Below are 14,093 nucleotides of genomic sequence, written 5' to 3'. Positions count from 1 at the left end.
CAATGCCTTCTCCAGCGGATCTTCCCAACCCAGGGATCGAACCTGGGTCTCCCACGTTGTAGGCAGATGCTCTACTGTCTGAGCTACCAGGGGCGCCACTTGGGAAACTCCCTTAGTATACTATAATACTATAGTAAATACTATATGTCATATATATATATGTACACACACACTATATACATATATATGCCTGCCTTATTATTTCTTGCAATTATTTTTGTCTTTTTTTAATCTATTTTTAATTTGAGGATAATTACAATATTGTGTTGGGTTTCTACCGTACATCAACATGAGTCAGCCATAGGTATACATATATTTCCCCCCTCTTGAACTTCCCTCCCACCTTCCACCCCATCCCACCCCTCTACATTGTCACAGAACACTGGATTTGAGCTCCTTATGTCAGACAGCAAATTCCCACTATTTCTTGCAATTATAATCTTCCAACTTATAAGACTTTTGTCATGTGTATGAAATGGAAATAATGATGTGTTCATCATGTTTCTAGACAAGGCTGTGCTTCCTCCTCCCAGCCTGGGGATAAAGCAGAGGAGGATGTCTTTCTCCCAGCCTGGTAATGCACTTCCAATGATCCATCATGTAAAAAGGGTGAACTGAACTTATTCTACTCAGAAAATTCAAATACAATAAGCTTACTTTATATTACTCAACCAATTAGAGAGGAAGGTGATGAGACATTTTGCCAAGAACTTTTCAAACAGCCAAGCTGTCCTGTCCAAATTCAACAAATAAATTACTAATAAACTTCATTCTGTGATCTCTCTACCCTGACATTCGTTCCTCTCCAAATCAGTAGATGTCAAAGTCTGAAGTTGGGCAGAGGAAGTTGAGATGTGTCTATTTCCCTGAAACATTTCTAACCTTACTCAATTGATCCCAATTTGGATGTATTTCCTTAACAAACTGTCTTTGAGTTACATGTTGCCTATTAAGAGACTGGAGATAAGTGGTATGGTTTCCCTAAAGTCTAGTCAGCCAAGGCTTGAAAAATGCTAATGTACTAACTATATTGGGGATAGTTGTCTCTAGCTTTGGGGAGAGGCAGGAGAGCCAGGAGGAGGGGTATCTAGTATCAAGCTTCAGCCTTGTTAGGGTTGTGAAACTTCACATACTCTCAGTGATTGGATTAGAAGCATGCTATAATATTCAATTTTTTGGTAACAGAGTTCATTTGGGGCTTCCCAGGTGGCACAATGATAAAGAATCCACCCGCTAATACAGGAGACACAAGAGACATGGGTTTGATACCTGGGTCAGGAAGATACCCTGGGGGGAGGAAATGGCAACCCACTCTAGTATTTTGCCTGGGAAATCCCATGGACAGTGGAGCCTGGAGGGCTACAGTCCATAGGGTCGCCAAAGGTCAGACACAATTGAGCAACTGAGCATACACACGCACAGTTCATTTACAATATCGCGTTAATTTCAGATGTTATATACGTATGTATATATCTGCACTTTTTTCTTGATTTTTCGATTATAGTTTATTATAAGATATTGAACATAGTTCTCTGCACTGTACAGAAAATGCTTGTATTGGTAAAATCGCTATATTGGTAGCATGCATCTGTTAATCTCGTACTCCCAGTTCATCCCCCAGCAATGTTCTTATTAATACTCAATGTAGGCTTCCCTGGTGGCTCAGTGGTAAAGAATTTGCCAGGAGACATGGGTTCAATCCCTGGGTCCGGAAGAGCTCACATGCCTCGGAGCAACTAAGCTCCTGGGCCACAGCTGTTGAGCCTGTGCTCTAGAATCCAGGAGCGCAAGGACTGAAGGCCACACCCTAGAGCCGTGCAACAAGAGAAGCCACTGCAATGAGAAACCACCACAACTAGAGAGGAGCCTGTAACAAAGACTCAGCACAACCAAAAGGGAATAAACAAAATTATGTTTTAAATAGTACTCAATGTATTACCACCAGAAAAGAGAATAAAAACTAATCTCATTTCCTTTTTTTTAATAAATTAAACTCAAGTAGTTGCTGTTCAGTTGCTAAGTTGTGTCCTACTCTTTGTGACCCCCAAGGACTGTAGCCCACCCGGCTCCTCTGTCCTCAGTGCCAGGAAACAATGAGGGGGAAGACACCTCCTTCCTGATCACCAGGCCGGCTCCTGCCTCTGGCTCAGGGTGGAACAAATCTACTACAGTTGCCCGAGGTGGCTCCTGAGTCACCTCCACACCCCTGCGAGGGGACACACTGAGTCATGTGGCATTAACTGCTAGAAGCATACTTGAGGTATGAAAACTGGAGTTTTAAGAACTGAGCAGAAGAAAAAGAAGGGACACAAAGATCAAAAAGGACAAAGTTCATAGCATCCATCAGTCAAAAAACCATAGATGACAGAAAGAGAAACTAACTAGGTGATACCATCTCTGCCCCCAGGGATCATAGGCATTCCTTCACAGAGACGATGCCTGACCCGAAAGCAACCATAATACTCCACGTAAGTGCTATGGAAAAGCTGTGAATGACACAGGAACACAAAAGACCAAAGGGAAAGACAGTAAATTCTGAGTGGTACTGCTGTTGTTTAGTTGCTGAGTCATGTCAAACTCTGCGATCCCACGGACTGCAGCCCACCAGACTCCTGTCCATGCGATGGTTCAATCAAGAATACGAGAGCTTCGACTTCCTTCTCCAGGAGATCTTCCTGACCCAGGGATCAAACCTGCATCTCCTGCGTCAGCAGGGGGATTCTTTACTACTCAGCCACCAGGGAAGCCCCTCTGAGGTATATAAAGAAACATAAATTATTTCTGATCTCAAGGGGCTTATAGTCTCTCAGGAGAGTATGACTCATATACACACAGATAGCAATGAAAGATTACATATTCAGTTCAGTTTAGTTCAGTCGCTCACTCGTGTCCGACTCTTCGCAACCCCATGAATTGCAGCACGCCAGGCCTCCCTGTCCATCACCAACTCCCAGAGTTCACTCAGACTCACGTCCATCGAGTCAGTGATGCCATCCAGCCATCTCATCCTCTGTCGTCCCCTTCTCCTCCTGCCCCCAATCCCTCCCAGCATCAGAGTCTTTTCCAATGAGTCAACTCTTCACATGAGGTGGCCAAAGTACTGCAGTTTCAGCTTTAGCATCAGTCCTTCCAAAGAAATCCCAGGGCTGATCTCCTTCAGAATGGACTGGTTGCATCTCCTTGCAGTCCAAGGGACTCTCAAGAGTCTTCTCCAACACCACAGTTCAAAAGCATCAATTCTTCGGCGCTCAGCCTTCTTCACAGTCCAACTCTCACATCCATACATGACCACAGGAAAAACCATAGCCTTGACTAGATGGACCTTTGTTGGCAAAGTAATGTCTCTGCTTTTGAATATGCTATCTAGGTTGGTCATAACTTTCCGTCCAAGAAGTAAGCATCTTTTAATTTCATGGCTGCAGTCACCATCTACAGTGATTTTGGAGCCCCCAAAAATAAAGTCTGACACTGTTTCCACTGTTTCCCCATCTATTTCCCATGAAGTGAGGGGACCGGATGCCATGATCTTCGTTTTCTGAATGTTGAGCTTGAAGCCAACTTTTTCACTCTCCACTTTCACTTTCATCAAGAGGCTTTTGAGTTCCTCTTCACTTTCTGCCATAAGGGTGGTGTCATCTGCATATCCAAGGTGATCGATATTTCTCCCGGCAATCTTGATTCCAGCTTGTGCTTCTTCCAGCCCAGCGTTTCTCATGATGTACTCTGCATAGAAGTTAAATAAGCAGGGTGACAATATACAGCCTTGACGTACTCCTTTTCCTATTTGGAACCAGTCTGTTGTTCCATGTCCAGTTCTGACTGTTGCTTCCTGACCTGCATACAAATTTCTCAAGAGGCAGGTCAGGTGGTCTGGTATTCCCATGTCTTTCAGAATTTTCCACAGTTGATTGTGATCCACACAGTCAAAGGCTTTGGCATAGTCAATAAAGCAGAAATAGATGTTTTTCTGGAACTCTCTTGCTTTTTCGATGATCCATCGGATGTTGGCAATTTGATCCCTGTTTCCTCTGCCTTTTCTAAAACCAACTTGAACATCAGGAAGTTCACGGTTCACATACTGCTAAAGCCTGGCTTGGAGAATTTTGAGCATTACTTTACTAGCATGTGAGATGAGTGCAATTGTGTGGTAGTATGAGCATTCTTTGGCATTGCCTTTCTCTGGGATTGGAATGAAAACTGACCTTTTCCAGTCCTGTGGCCACTGCTGAGTTTTCCAAATTTGCTGGCATATTGAGTGCAGCACTTTCACAGCATCATCTTTCAGGATTTGAAATAGCTCAACTGGAACTCCATCACCTCCAATCTTAATAATAAGATTACATATTATTAAGTACTAAATAAATAACTCCAAGACTTGGGCAAGGACGAGAAGAAGGAGTGATATTAGCGAGCCAAATCAAAGGTTTTCCAGGAAATGAGACTTTATTTGGACCTCAAAGTTTTTGATAAATGACAAGAAAGGGAAAGGAAGTCCAGTCATGGAAACTGGCCTGACCAAGGAGTATATTCCAGCCAGGCTATACAATATGAACATGAAAATCAGCTCATCATTCATTCATCCAATCAGTTTTTACTGAGCACCTACAGCATGCAGGCAGGCTTCCTAGGTAGTGCTAGTAGTCAAGAATCCAATGCAATGCAGAAGATGCAAGAGACTAGAGTTCGATCCCTGGACCGGGAAGATCCCCTGGAGGAGGAAATGGCAACCCATTCCAGTATTTTCTCCTGGAAAATTTCATGGACAGAGGAGCCTAGCAGGCTATAGTTCATGGGGCTGCAGAGAGTCAGACACAACTGAGCGACTGAATGTGGGCACTATGCTAAGAGCTAATACTGCAGTCTAGGCATTCGGGTGGCCCTTATCAAGTTTACATATTCCAGAAGGACTACTGGAAAATAAGAGTTGGACAGAGGCAGCCTGGAGTAGATTTGAGACAGAACTGCATGTTGGGCTAAAGCCTATTCTCAGTAAGAGCTGAGAATTTTTGAGTAAGAGTGACAGGTGCAAAGCTCTATTTACCAGGAAGACGACTCTGGCAATGCTGCTTCTGTGAATTACAGGGAGAAGAGTGAAGATCACTTAAGAAACTCTTGGCCGGTCCCAGTGTAAGACAATGCAGATTCAAACTAGCACAACAGCTGTGAAGAGGAAAGCAGAGCCATGTGAAGACATACTCATGGGGCTTGGGAACCAACAGGAATCTGGAAGGGAGAGGAACAACAGACAAGGACCCTGATGTCTCCAGGCTAGGTGTCTGAGGGAATTCTAAAAGGGAAACTTTTAGGTGCACTTCCTCCAGCCTCAGGGCTGGAATGTTCTGGAGGCTGGGCACTCTAACCTGAAGCCCATCTATCTCCTGCCTCAGGCTCTCTTCAATGCGTTTCTCTCTTTTCACGATATTGACATTCCCCAGTCTGGATTTCAAGGCTATGGTTTTTCCTGTGGTCATGTATGGATGTGAGAGTTGGACTGTGAAGAAAGCTGAGCGCCGAAGAATTGATGCTTTTGAACTGTGGTGTTGGAGAAGACTCTTGAGAGTCCCTTGGACTGCAAGGAGATGCAACCAGTCCATTCTGAAGGAGATCAGCCCTGGGATTTCTTTGGAAGGACTGATGCTAAAGCTGAAACTCCAATACTTTGGCCACCTCATGTGAAGATTTGACTCACTGGAAAAGACTCTGATGTCGGGAGGGATTGGGGGCAGGAGGAGAAGGGGACGACAGAGGATGAGATGGCTGGATGGCATCACCGACTAGATGGACATGAGTTTGGGTGAACTCTGGGAGATGGTGATGGACAGGGAGGCCTGGCGTGTTGAGATTCACTGGGGTGGCGAAGAGTCGGACATTACTGAGAGACTGAACTGAAGTCTGGATCTCTTTCTTCCCTCCCCAGCCTGATAAAATCTGCTCTCAGGCAGCTTTAGAAGATTAGACAGACTAGTTCACAGTGACATGTCATTAACTGACAAATGCAGTAGTCCTCAAAGGAATCAGTAAAAGCAGAAAGCTCAACATCAACAACAGCCCTAGAGGAGACATCCGGAGTGGAAAGTTTTCCAGGCATTTTGCAGAGAACCACCATTCCCGTGTGTCTACTTCAGGACAGCCATCTCTGGAACTGCCTGGGAAAAACCTTTTCCCTCAGTCCCACCCCTGAGCAAAACCCTGACATTTTTGCTTCAGCAAGATAATTAGAGATTATTGATTACATTCCTGAAAGCTCAAGGTGTTCAACTGCATCCTTAACCTTGAGAGGTGATCTCCTGGAGGACAGCCATCAGAATTTCCCGGGGGGCGGGGGGTGTTTACAATCATGTTACCTTGCTTGGGTTGCAATGCTCCAATGCAGTGCTTTGCATCACCTAGAAATCTTACTAAAATACATATTCAGAATCAGTAGGTCTGGGGGGTGGGAGGACAGGGTGGGCTGAAGTTCTGCAGTTCTAACATCCCAAGTGATGCCCATGCTGCCTTGATGTACTTGAGTATGTGTCTAGGATAGACAGCTCCTCTCCAAAGCAGAGAGTAGGAGTAGGTTACTTCACTCACATATTGTTTCCTCTTCTGTAAACCAAGAAAAATAATCTGTGTGTATGTGTGTGCTCAGTTGTCTCTGACTCTAGCCTGCCAGGCTCCTCTGGCCAAAAGATTTTCCAGGCAAGAATACTGGAGTGGGTTGCCATTTCCTTCTCAGGGGATCTTCCTGACTGAGGGATCAAACCCGCATCTCTCGCACTCCCTGAATTGGCAAAAGGATTCTTAACTGCAGCCACCTGGGAAGCCCAAGGAAAATAATACTTATCTCAAAAGAGGTTTTACAAATGCTGGATGATCCAGAGGAGCTCCACAGTAACTGTTAATTTCAATAGCAGATTCCCTATTCTTCAGCGGTGTAGATAACTGTTAAATTCACCGCCTAACCTACCTGCCCCATCCCCCCAATGCTAAGGTCTCTAGAAGAAATTACTAAGAATGCAAAACACAGAAAACTCTCAAAAACTAGAAAAGCCATAGAAAAGTCTTTATCATCATGTAATCTTGCATAATCTTCACTCTGAAGTGTGAAGTCAAGTGGGCCTTAGGAAGCATTACTACAAATAAAGCTAATGGAGGTGATAGAATTGAAGCTGAACTATTTCAAATTCTAAAAGACGATGCTGTGAAAGTGCTGCACTCAATATGCCAGCAAATTTGGAAAATTTAGCAGATGCCACAGGACTGGAAAAGGAAAATTTTCATTCCAGTTCCAAAGAAAGGCAATGTCAAAGAATGCTCACATTACTATACAATTGCATTCATTTCACATGCCAGCAAGATTATGCTCAAAATCCTTCAAGCCAGGCTTCAGCACTACACGATCTGAGAAATTCCAGATGTACAAGCTGGATTTAGAAAAGGCAGAAGAACCAGAGATCAAATTGCCAACATCCGCTGGATCATTGAAAAAGCAAGAGTTTCAGAAAAAAATTTATTTCTGCTTTACTGACTATGCGAATGCATTTGACTGTGTGGATCACAACAAACTGTGGAAAATTCTCAATGAGATGGGAATATCAGACCACCTTACCTGTCTCCTGAGAAACCTGTATACAGGACAAGCTGCAACAGTTAGAACTGGACATGGAACAATGGACAGGTTCCAAATTGGGAAAGGAGTACATCAAGGCTGTATATTGTTACCCTGCTTATTTAACTTCTATGCAGAGTACATCATGAGAAATGCCAGGCTGGATGAATCACAAGCTGGAATCAAGATTGCCAGGAGAAATATCAATGACCTCAGATATGCAGATGATACCACTCTAAGGGCAGAAAGTAAAGAGGAAGTAAAGAGCCTCTGAAAGGTGAAAAAGGAGAGTAAAGAAGCTGGATTAAAACTCAACATGTAAAAAACAAAGATCATGGCATCTGGTCCTATCACTTCATGGCAAACAGATGGGAGAAATGTGGAATCAGTGTCAGATTTCATTTTCTTGGGCTCCAAAATCAATGTGGACAGTGACTGCAGCCATGATATTAAAAGATGCTTGCTCCTTGGAAAAATAGCTATGACAAACCTAAACAGTGTATTAACTTTGACAAAGACATCAACTTTGCCCACAAATGTCTGTGTAGTCAAAGCTATGGTTTTTCCAGTAATCATGTATGGATGTGAGAATTGGACCATAAAGAAGGCTGAATACCGAAGAACTGACACTTTCGAACTGTGGTGCTGGAGAAGACTCTTCAGAGTCCCGTGGACAGCAAGGAGATCAAACCAGTCAATCCTAAAAGAAATCAACCCTGAGTACTCACTGGAAAGATTAATGTTGAAGCTCCAATACTTTGGCCACCTGATGCAAAGAGCTAACTCATTGGGAAAGACCCTGATGCTGGGAAAGAGTGACAGCAAGAGAAGGGAGTGACAGAGGTTGAGATGGTTGGATGGCATCACTGACTCAATGGTCATGAGTTTGAGCAAACTCAGAGAGACAGTTAAGGACAGAGAAGCCTGGTGTGCTGCAGATCATGGGGTCGCAAAGAGTGGGATACAGCTTAAGAGACTAAACAACAACAATCTTGCATAACTACAAACGCATTCCAAAATAGCATTATCCTTTATTTGTCCAAGTGATTTATAACATTAAGATCTACTACACAATTTCCCAGCTCTGAAATTCCCAAACTTCAGTTTGCAGGGAAAGAAACCATTTCTTTTCTAAAGAGGTCAGCATACCTAGATTTAACCAAAGTAATGCTCAAAATTCTCCAAGCCAGGCTTCAGCAATACGTAAACCATGAACTTTCTGATGTTCAAGCTGGTTTTAGAAAAGGCAGAGGAACCAGAGATCAAACTGTCAACATCCGCTGGATCATGGAAAAAGCAAGAGGGTTCCAGAAAAACATCTATTTCTGCTTTATTGACTATGCCAAAGCCTTTGACTGTATGGATCACAATAAACTGTGGAAAATTCTGAAAGAGATGGGAATACCAGACCACCTGACCTGCCTCTTGAGAAACCTGTATGCAGGTCAGGAAGCAACAGTTAGAACTGGACATGGAACAAGACTGGTTCCAAATAGGAAAAGGAGTACGTCAAGGCTGTATATTGTCACCCTGCTTATTTAACTTATATGCAGAGTACATCATGAGAAATGCTGGGCTGGAACAAACACAAGCTGGAATCAAGATTGCCAGGAGAAATATCAATAACCTCAGATATGCAGATGACACCACCCTTAAGGCAGAAAGTGAAGAGGAACTAAAAAGCCTCTTGATGAAAGTGAAAGAGGAGAGTGAAAAAGTCGCCTTCAAGCTCAACATTCAGAAAACGAAGATCATGGCATCCGGTTCCCTCACTTCATGGGAAATAGATGGGGAAACAGTGGAAACAGTGTCAGACTTTATTTTGGGGGGCTCCAAAATCACTGTAGATGGTGACTGCAGCCATGAAATTAAAAGATGCTTACTCCTTGGAAGGAAAGTTATGTCCAACCTAGATAGCATATTCAAAAGCAGAGACATTACTTTGCCAACAAAGGTCCATCTAGTCAAGGCTATGGTTTTTCCTGTGGTCATGTATGGATGTGAGAGTTGGACTGTGAAGAAGGCTGAGCGCCAAAGAATTGATGCTTTTGAACTGTGGTGTTGGAGAAGACTCTTGAGAGTCCCTTGGACTGCAAGGAGATCCAACCAGTCCATTCTGAAGGAGGTCAGCCCTGGGATTTCTTTGGAGGCTGAAACTGCAGTACTTTGGCCACCTCATGCGAAGAGTTGACTCACTGGAAAAGACTCTGATGCTGGGAGGGATTGGGGGCAGGAGGAGAAGGGGACGACAGAGGATGAGATGGCTGGATGGCATCACTGACTCGATGGACATGAGTCTGAGTGAACTCCGGGAGTTGGTGATGGACAGGGAGGCCTGGAGTGCTGCGATTCATGGGGTTGCGAAGAGTCGGACACGACTGAGCAACTGAACTGAACTGAGTGTATTTAAGCTTCTTCAGCATTCAAATTTCCTTTTCCCAAAAGTCAGACTCCACCCTGCATTGACAATGACTCCTGAAATACATTATACAGCTGTGTGACAAACTTAGAAAAATGTATTTACTACATGAACCAGAACAGTTTTACACTTGGAATTCTTTGTCTCAGGTGAAGAGGCAAAGCTTCTCTACATTTCTACATTTTGAAAAGCAAACCACAGCTCTATAAATGCCAGGATAAATATCAGCATTCCCTGGCATGCATTCATCTTTTAACCCCAAAACCAAAGTACGTGAGCCAAGTGGACATAATTACATAAATATCTGGCTCCAAAATAATCTACAGTTTGTTGTACATATATAGTGTATAACTTTTTTTAATTCTCTCCCTTTTTCTCACTTTCCCCACCCTATACCCAGAAAAACTCATATTTAGAGAAAGCCACACCTATCACTAAGGGTGACCAACCTTTCAAAAAAACATTAAGAGCAAACATTTAGAGCCATTTAAACCCCAAGGAAATGCCAGGGCACTGGAAAGTTCTAACCCTCAATGCAAATGAAGCTACTGGAATTTGTAAGGAGCAAAATAAACAAAACAATTAAGCTATTAGCATATCTCCTAGGAGACAATCTGGCCTTCGGAGAAGAGCAAAGCCTGATCCCACTAGGGCAAGGTGAGTGGTTAGTTTGACTACCGAAAAACAAAGGCATTAAATACTCCTCTTTCAACCAGGATAGATAAAACCTTTCTCAAGAAATTTTACATAGCTGAACAAGAAAAACCTTCTTACTGTATGTTAATCTGGCAGTGATCCTTTACATCACCAAAACCTGCCTAACCACTCTCCTGCAACAGTGAAGAAAAGCCCTAAACAGAGGTCACCAGTCACACCTGATATTAAAAGTTTCTGTTTGGAGATGGGAACTTTTCCTTAGAAAGGGGACTGGTGAATTTTGTCCCCATTTCTGGCTGCAGAGTTGCACCAGCCCTTAAGGGGACAAGTTGGGACTGGCTGTGTGGCCTTAGGCAATCACCCCGCCTCTTCTGATCCCAGCTGAAGGAAGGCTGGAATAAAAGGAGTGAGGGTGAGCTGCAGAAGCCCACCCAGCTCCCACTATCCTGTTCTATTAAAAGAAAACACAAAAGGAAGCCCTACTGGTTTTATTTGAGGTGGCTATTTTTATCTTGGAAACACTTCCAGTTTGCAATGAGTTAATCACCTACTTTAAATCACTCATCAATTCAACGGCGCCTGCATCGAGACAACCATTCAACCTCTGTACCATTTTGGCCTAGTGGGAAGTTTGGTTCTATGCAACAAATTCTCTGATGCTGCTTCGTGCCAGATGTCAAGAGTGGTAGTGAAAATATAAAAAATAAGCGTGATGCAGTGGCCCCTCAGGGAGTTTACAGCCCAATGAGACAGAACAATAGGTGTATTTATTGAAATAATATCACTGAAAAATCTCCCATTGGTAGAAAGGCCCCAACTTACCTTGCCTGTCTCATCCATGGAGTTCCTGGTCTGCAAGCCACCCAAATCTCCTCACTCCAAGTGTTCTAACTGGTGATCACAATACATATGTTCCCCGACTCTGTAAGTTACCGGACTTCTTCCCTTCTCTCCTGCCTCATTTTGGAGGTCCCTTCTATACTCTGGAAGGCTTAGAATACCTCACCCATCCACCTGGAGCTGATTGAACATGGAAAACTTATACTCCACAAAGCTCAAAAGGTGCCTATCTGTCTATTTTGTTGGTTGATGAGTTCCAGTACAAAGATTTCATGAGGACAGTCTGAATTTGGAGGCCCTATGAATTTCAAATATCCTCATTCACCCCGTCCTCCAAAACCACCTGCAATTAAAAAAAAAAAAAAAAAGCCTATTGTCTGCTTCAAAATCCTGTTTCAACTCCTTCAATTCCTTCTCCCATCTCCTATCTCTGCCAATTTCTCAAACATCTACACTTAGGAAAATCACTGGTAACCTACACAATAGATGTAGCTTTCTAGAACTATTTTCACAGACTGAAAGAGCTGCAGGGGAAGGCTGTCTGCCCTGGTTTCAACATTATAGCTGGCTGGCGAGTGAAGAAAACCATGCTGATGGGCAGAATGACTCCCCAGCTTTTGGTGAATGAGTGGCTCTCCTTTCAGGTCCCCTTTGAAGCATCTCTCTGCTTCTTCCCCTTTCTGTCCTCACTATTCCATCTTCCAAAGGACATGCTGAATGAAGTGAGGAGTGACACCTACATCAGACAACTTCAGCATTCACACTAAAATCAAAGCTCCAGTGACATTTGAATTGCACGGCTCTTTCATGGATCCCTTCCTCCCCTGTTTCATTACATTAGCTGAATGGCTATGAGCTGCAGTTCACTGGTGTGCAATTTAAGAGTGCTTCACTGTGTTGGCAGTTCTGCACTCTACTTTTGTCCCTCAAGATAAAAGCCTAGGGAGCAGTTTGAACAAATGTATAACTCACAGCAGAAGGAAATGCAAGCATTTCTCCTCCAATACTACACTTAAAAATAGTACTATATACACCAAGTATGTGTGCGTTATGTGCTTAGTCGCTCAGTCGTGTTCGACTCTTGCAACCCCATAGACTGTAGCCTGCCAGGCTCCTCTGTCCATGGGATTCTCCAGGCAAGAATACTGGAATGGGTTGCCATTCCTTCTCCACGGGATCTTCCCAACCCAGGAATCAAACCTGGGTCTCCTGCACTGCAGGCAGATTATTTACTGACTGAGTTACGAGGGAAGCACTGAGTATCACAAGTCCCAAAATGAAGGTGGAACACAAAGATGAAGAAGAAACAACTCTACCTGAAAAGTGGCTGATCAGAAGGGAAGATTAAATGTCCATAAACAGTCAGGAGATCTTTGCAGATCAACAGTTCTGGGGTTTCGAAGATACCTTCCAACTAGGAGACTCAAGAAGGTAGAAGTGGGGCTGACTTCCAAGGAGATTTTAAACCATTGGGTTGGGGAAGGGGAAGGAACTGATGGCTTCCAGACATTAGCCAGAGAAAGGTGAGATTATCCAAGCCTGCAAGGGGCACAGCAAGTAGCAGAATTTGGCCAGGAAACCTCGGTGAGAGACAAGACAAAAAGGGCAGGTTAAAGCTGAATTGCACAGGTGGAATGCATAGGACTTGGCAGGTGGTAGAATTTTGCAATTCATTACATCTTAGCCTATATAAAACACACCTTTGCCAATGGTCATAAATAGAACTACTGCAAAAACTGAAGATGACTCATAGTCATAGCCCCAAGAGGACAGTGCCTTATTGTCTCTGTAGATGATGCTCATTTCCCACTGGCTGCTGAGTGCTAAACCCTCTTTCTCCTTGGAGGAGGAGGAGAAAGGGTTCCAAGATGGGAGGAGGGTGCTCCCCTTCTTTTGGCAGCCTCAATAATGTGTGCTCATTTATACAGTTTTCACTTGCTTACATTTTCTGCTCTTTGCAACCCTCCTCCTCTCAGGATGCAAGATAGATGGAGAATGTGGTTAGGGCTTGGGGGCAGAGAAGAGAAAGCAAGAAGGAAGAGGCTACCACAACTCCAATTTTTTCCTTACACCCCAAGTGCTAGTCTTATAGAACAGAAACAGAGCACAAAACTCTGCTCCAGAGTCCAGTTACTAGAGTCCAGCAATTTCCTTCTTATGTGTCCTCAATTAGTTAATATTAATTTTATAATAATAATGAATCCTCATCAGGGAAACAATAAGCATTTGAGTGTTTACACTCAAATCATTACACTCAAATGTCAAACCATTATGCCCTTGATTTATATTTGAGGTCTGTACTGGACATATTTCTCTTCATGATCACAAGAGAATATAAAAATCTAATAAAAGACTAACGCTGTAACTATTTTTATGCTTTACAACTATTCTGAAAAATCAAATTAGTTGCCAACAAATAATACTGACCATTGTTTCGTGGTAACTTATGTTGGTTTAATCTTAGTAAATTGGGAAAGTATCTCTGGGAATCTTACAAAGTTATTTTAACTCAGTACTTTCAACTTTCCTTCTCTGTAAAGCATTATTACATTAGCTTTTCAAACATTTCCAGTAAAATCAGGTTTA

General features: G+C 43.2%; 1 protein-coding gene across 1 annotated transcript in view; it reads right to left on the bottom strand.

Moving 5' to 3' along the window:
• Nucleotides 1-14,093, bottom strand: part of MYO1E (myosin IE) — a 220,890-nt gene that overhangs the window by 192,395 nt on the left and 14,402 nt on the right. The gene's annotated exons all lie outside the window — the stretch shown is intronic.

This window comes from Bos indicus, chromosome 10 (genome assembly GCF_029378745.1).
Source record: "Bos indicus isolate NIAB-ARS_2022 breed Sahiwal x Tharparkar chromosome 10, NIAB-ARS_B.indTharparkar_mat_pri_1.0, whole genome shotgun sequence".
NCBI classification, from domain to species: Eukaryota; Metazoa; Chordata; class Mammalia; order Artiodactyla; family Bovidae; genus Bos; species Bos indicus.
Note: the sequence above shows the minus strand (reverse complement) of the source record. Positions and strands in the feature narration are given on the sequence as shown.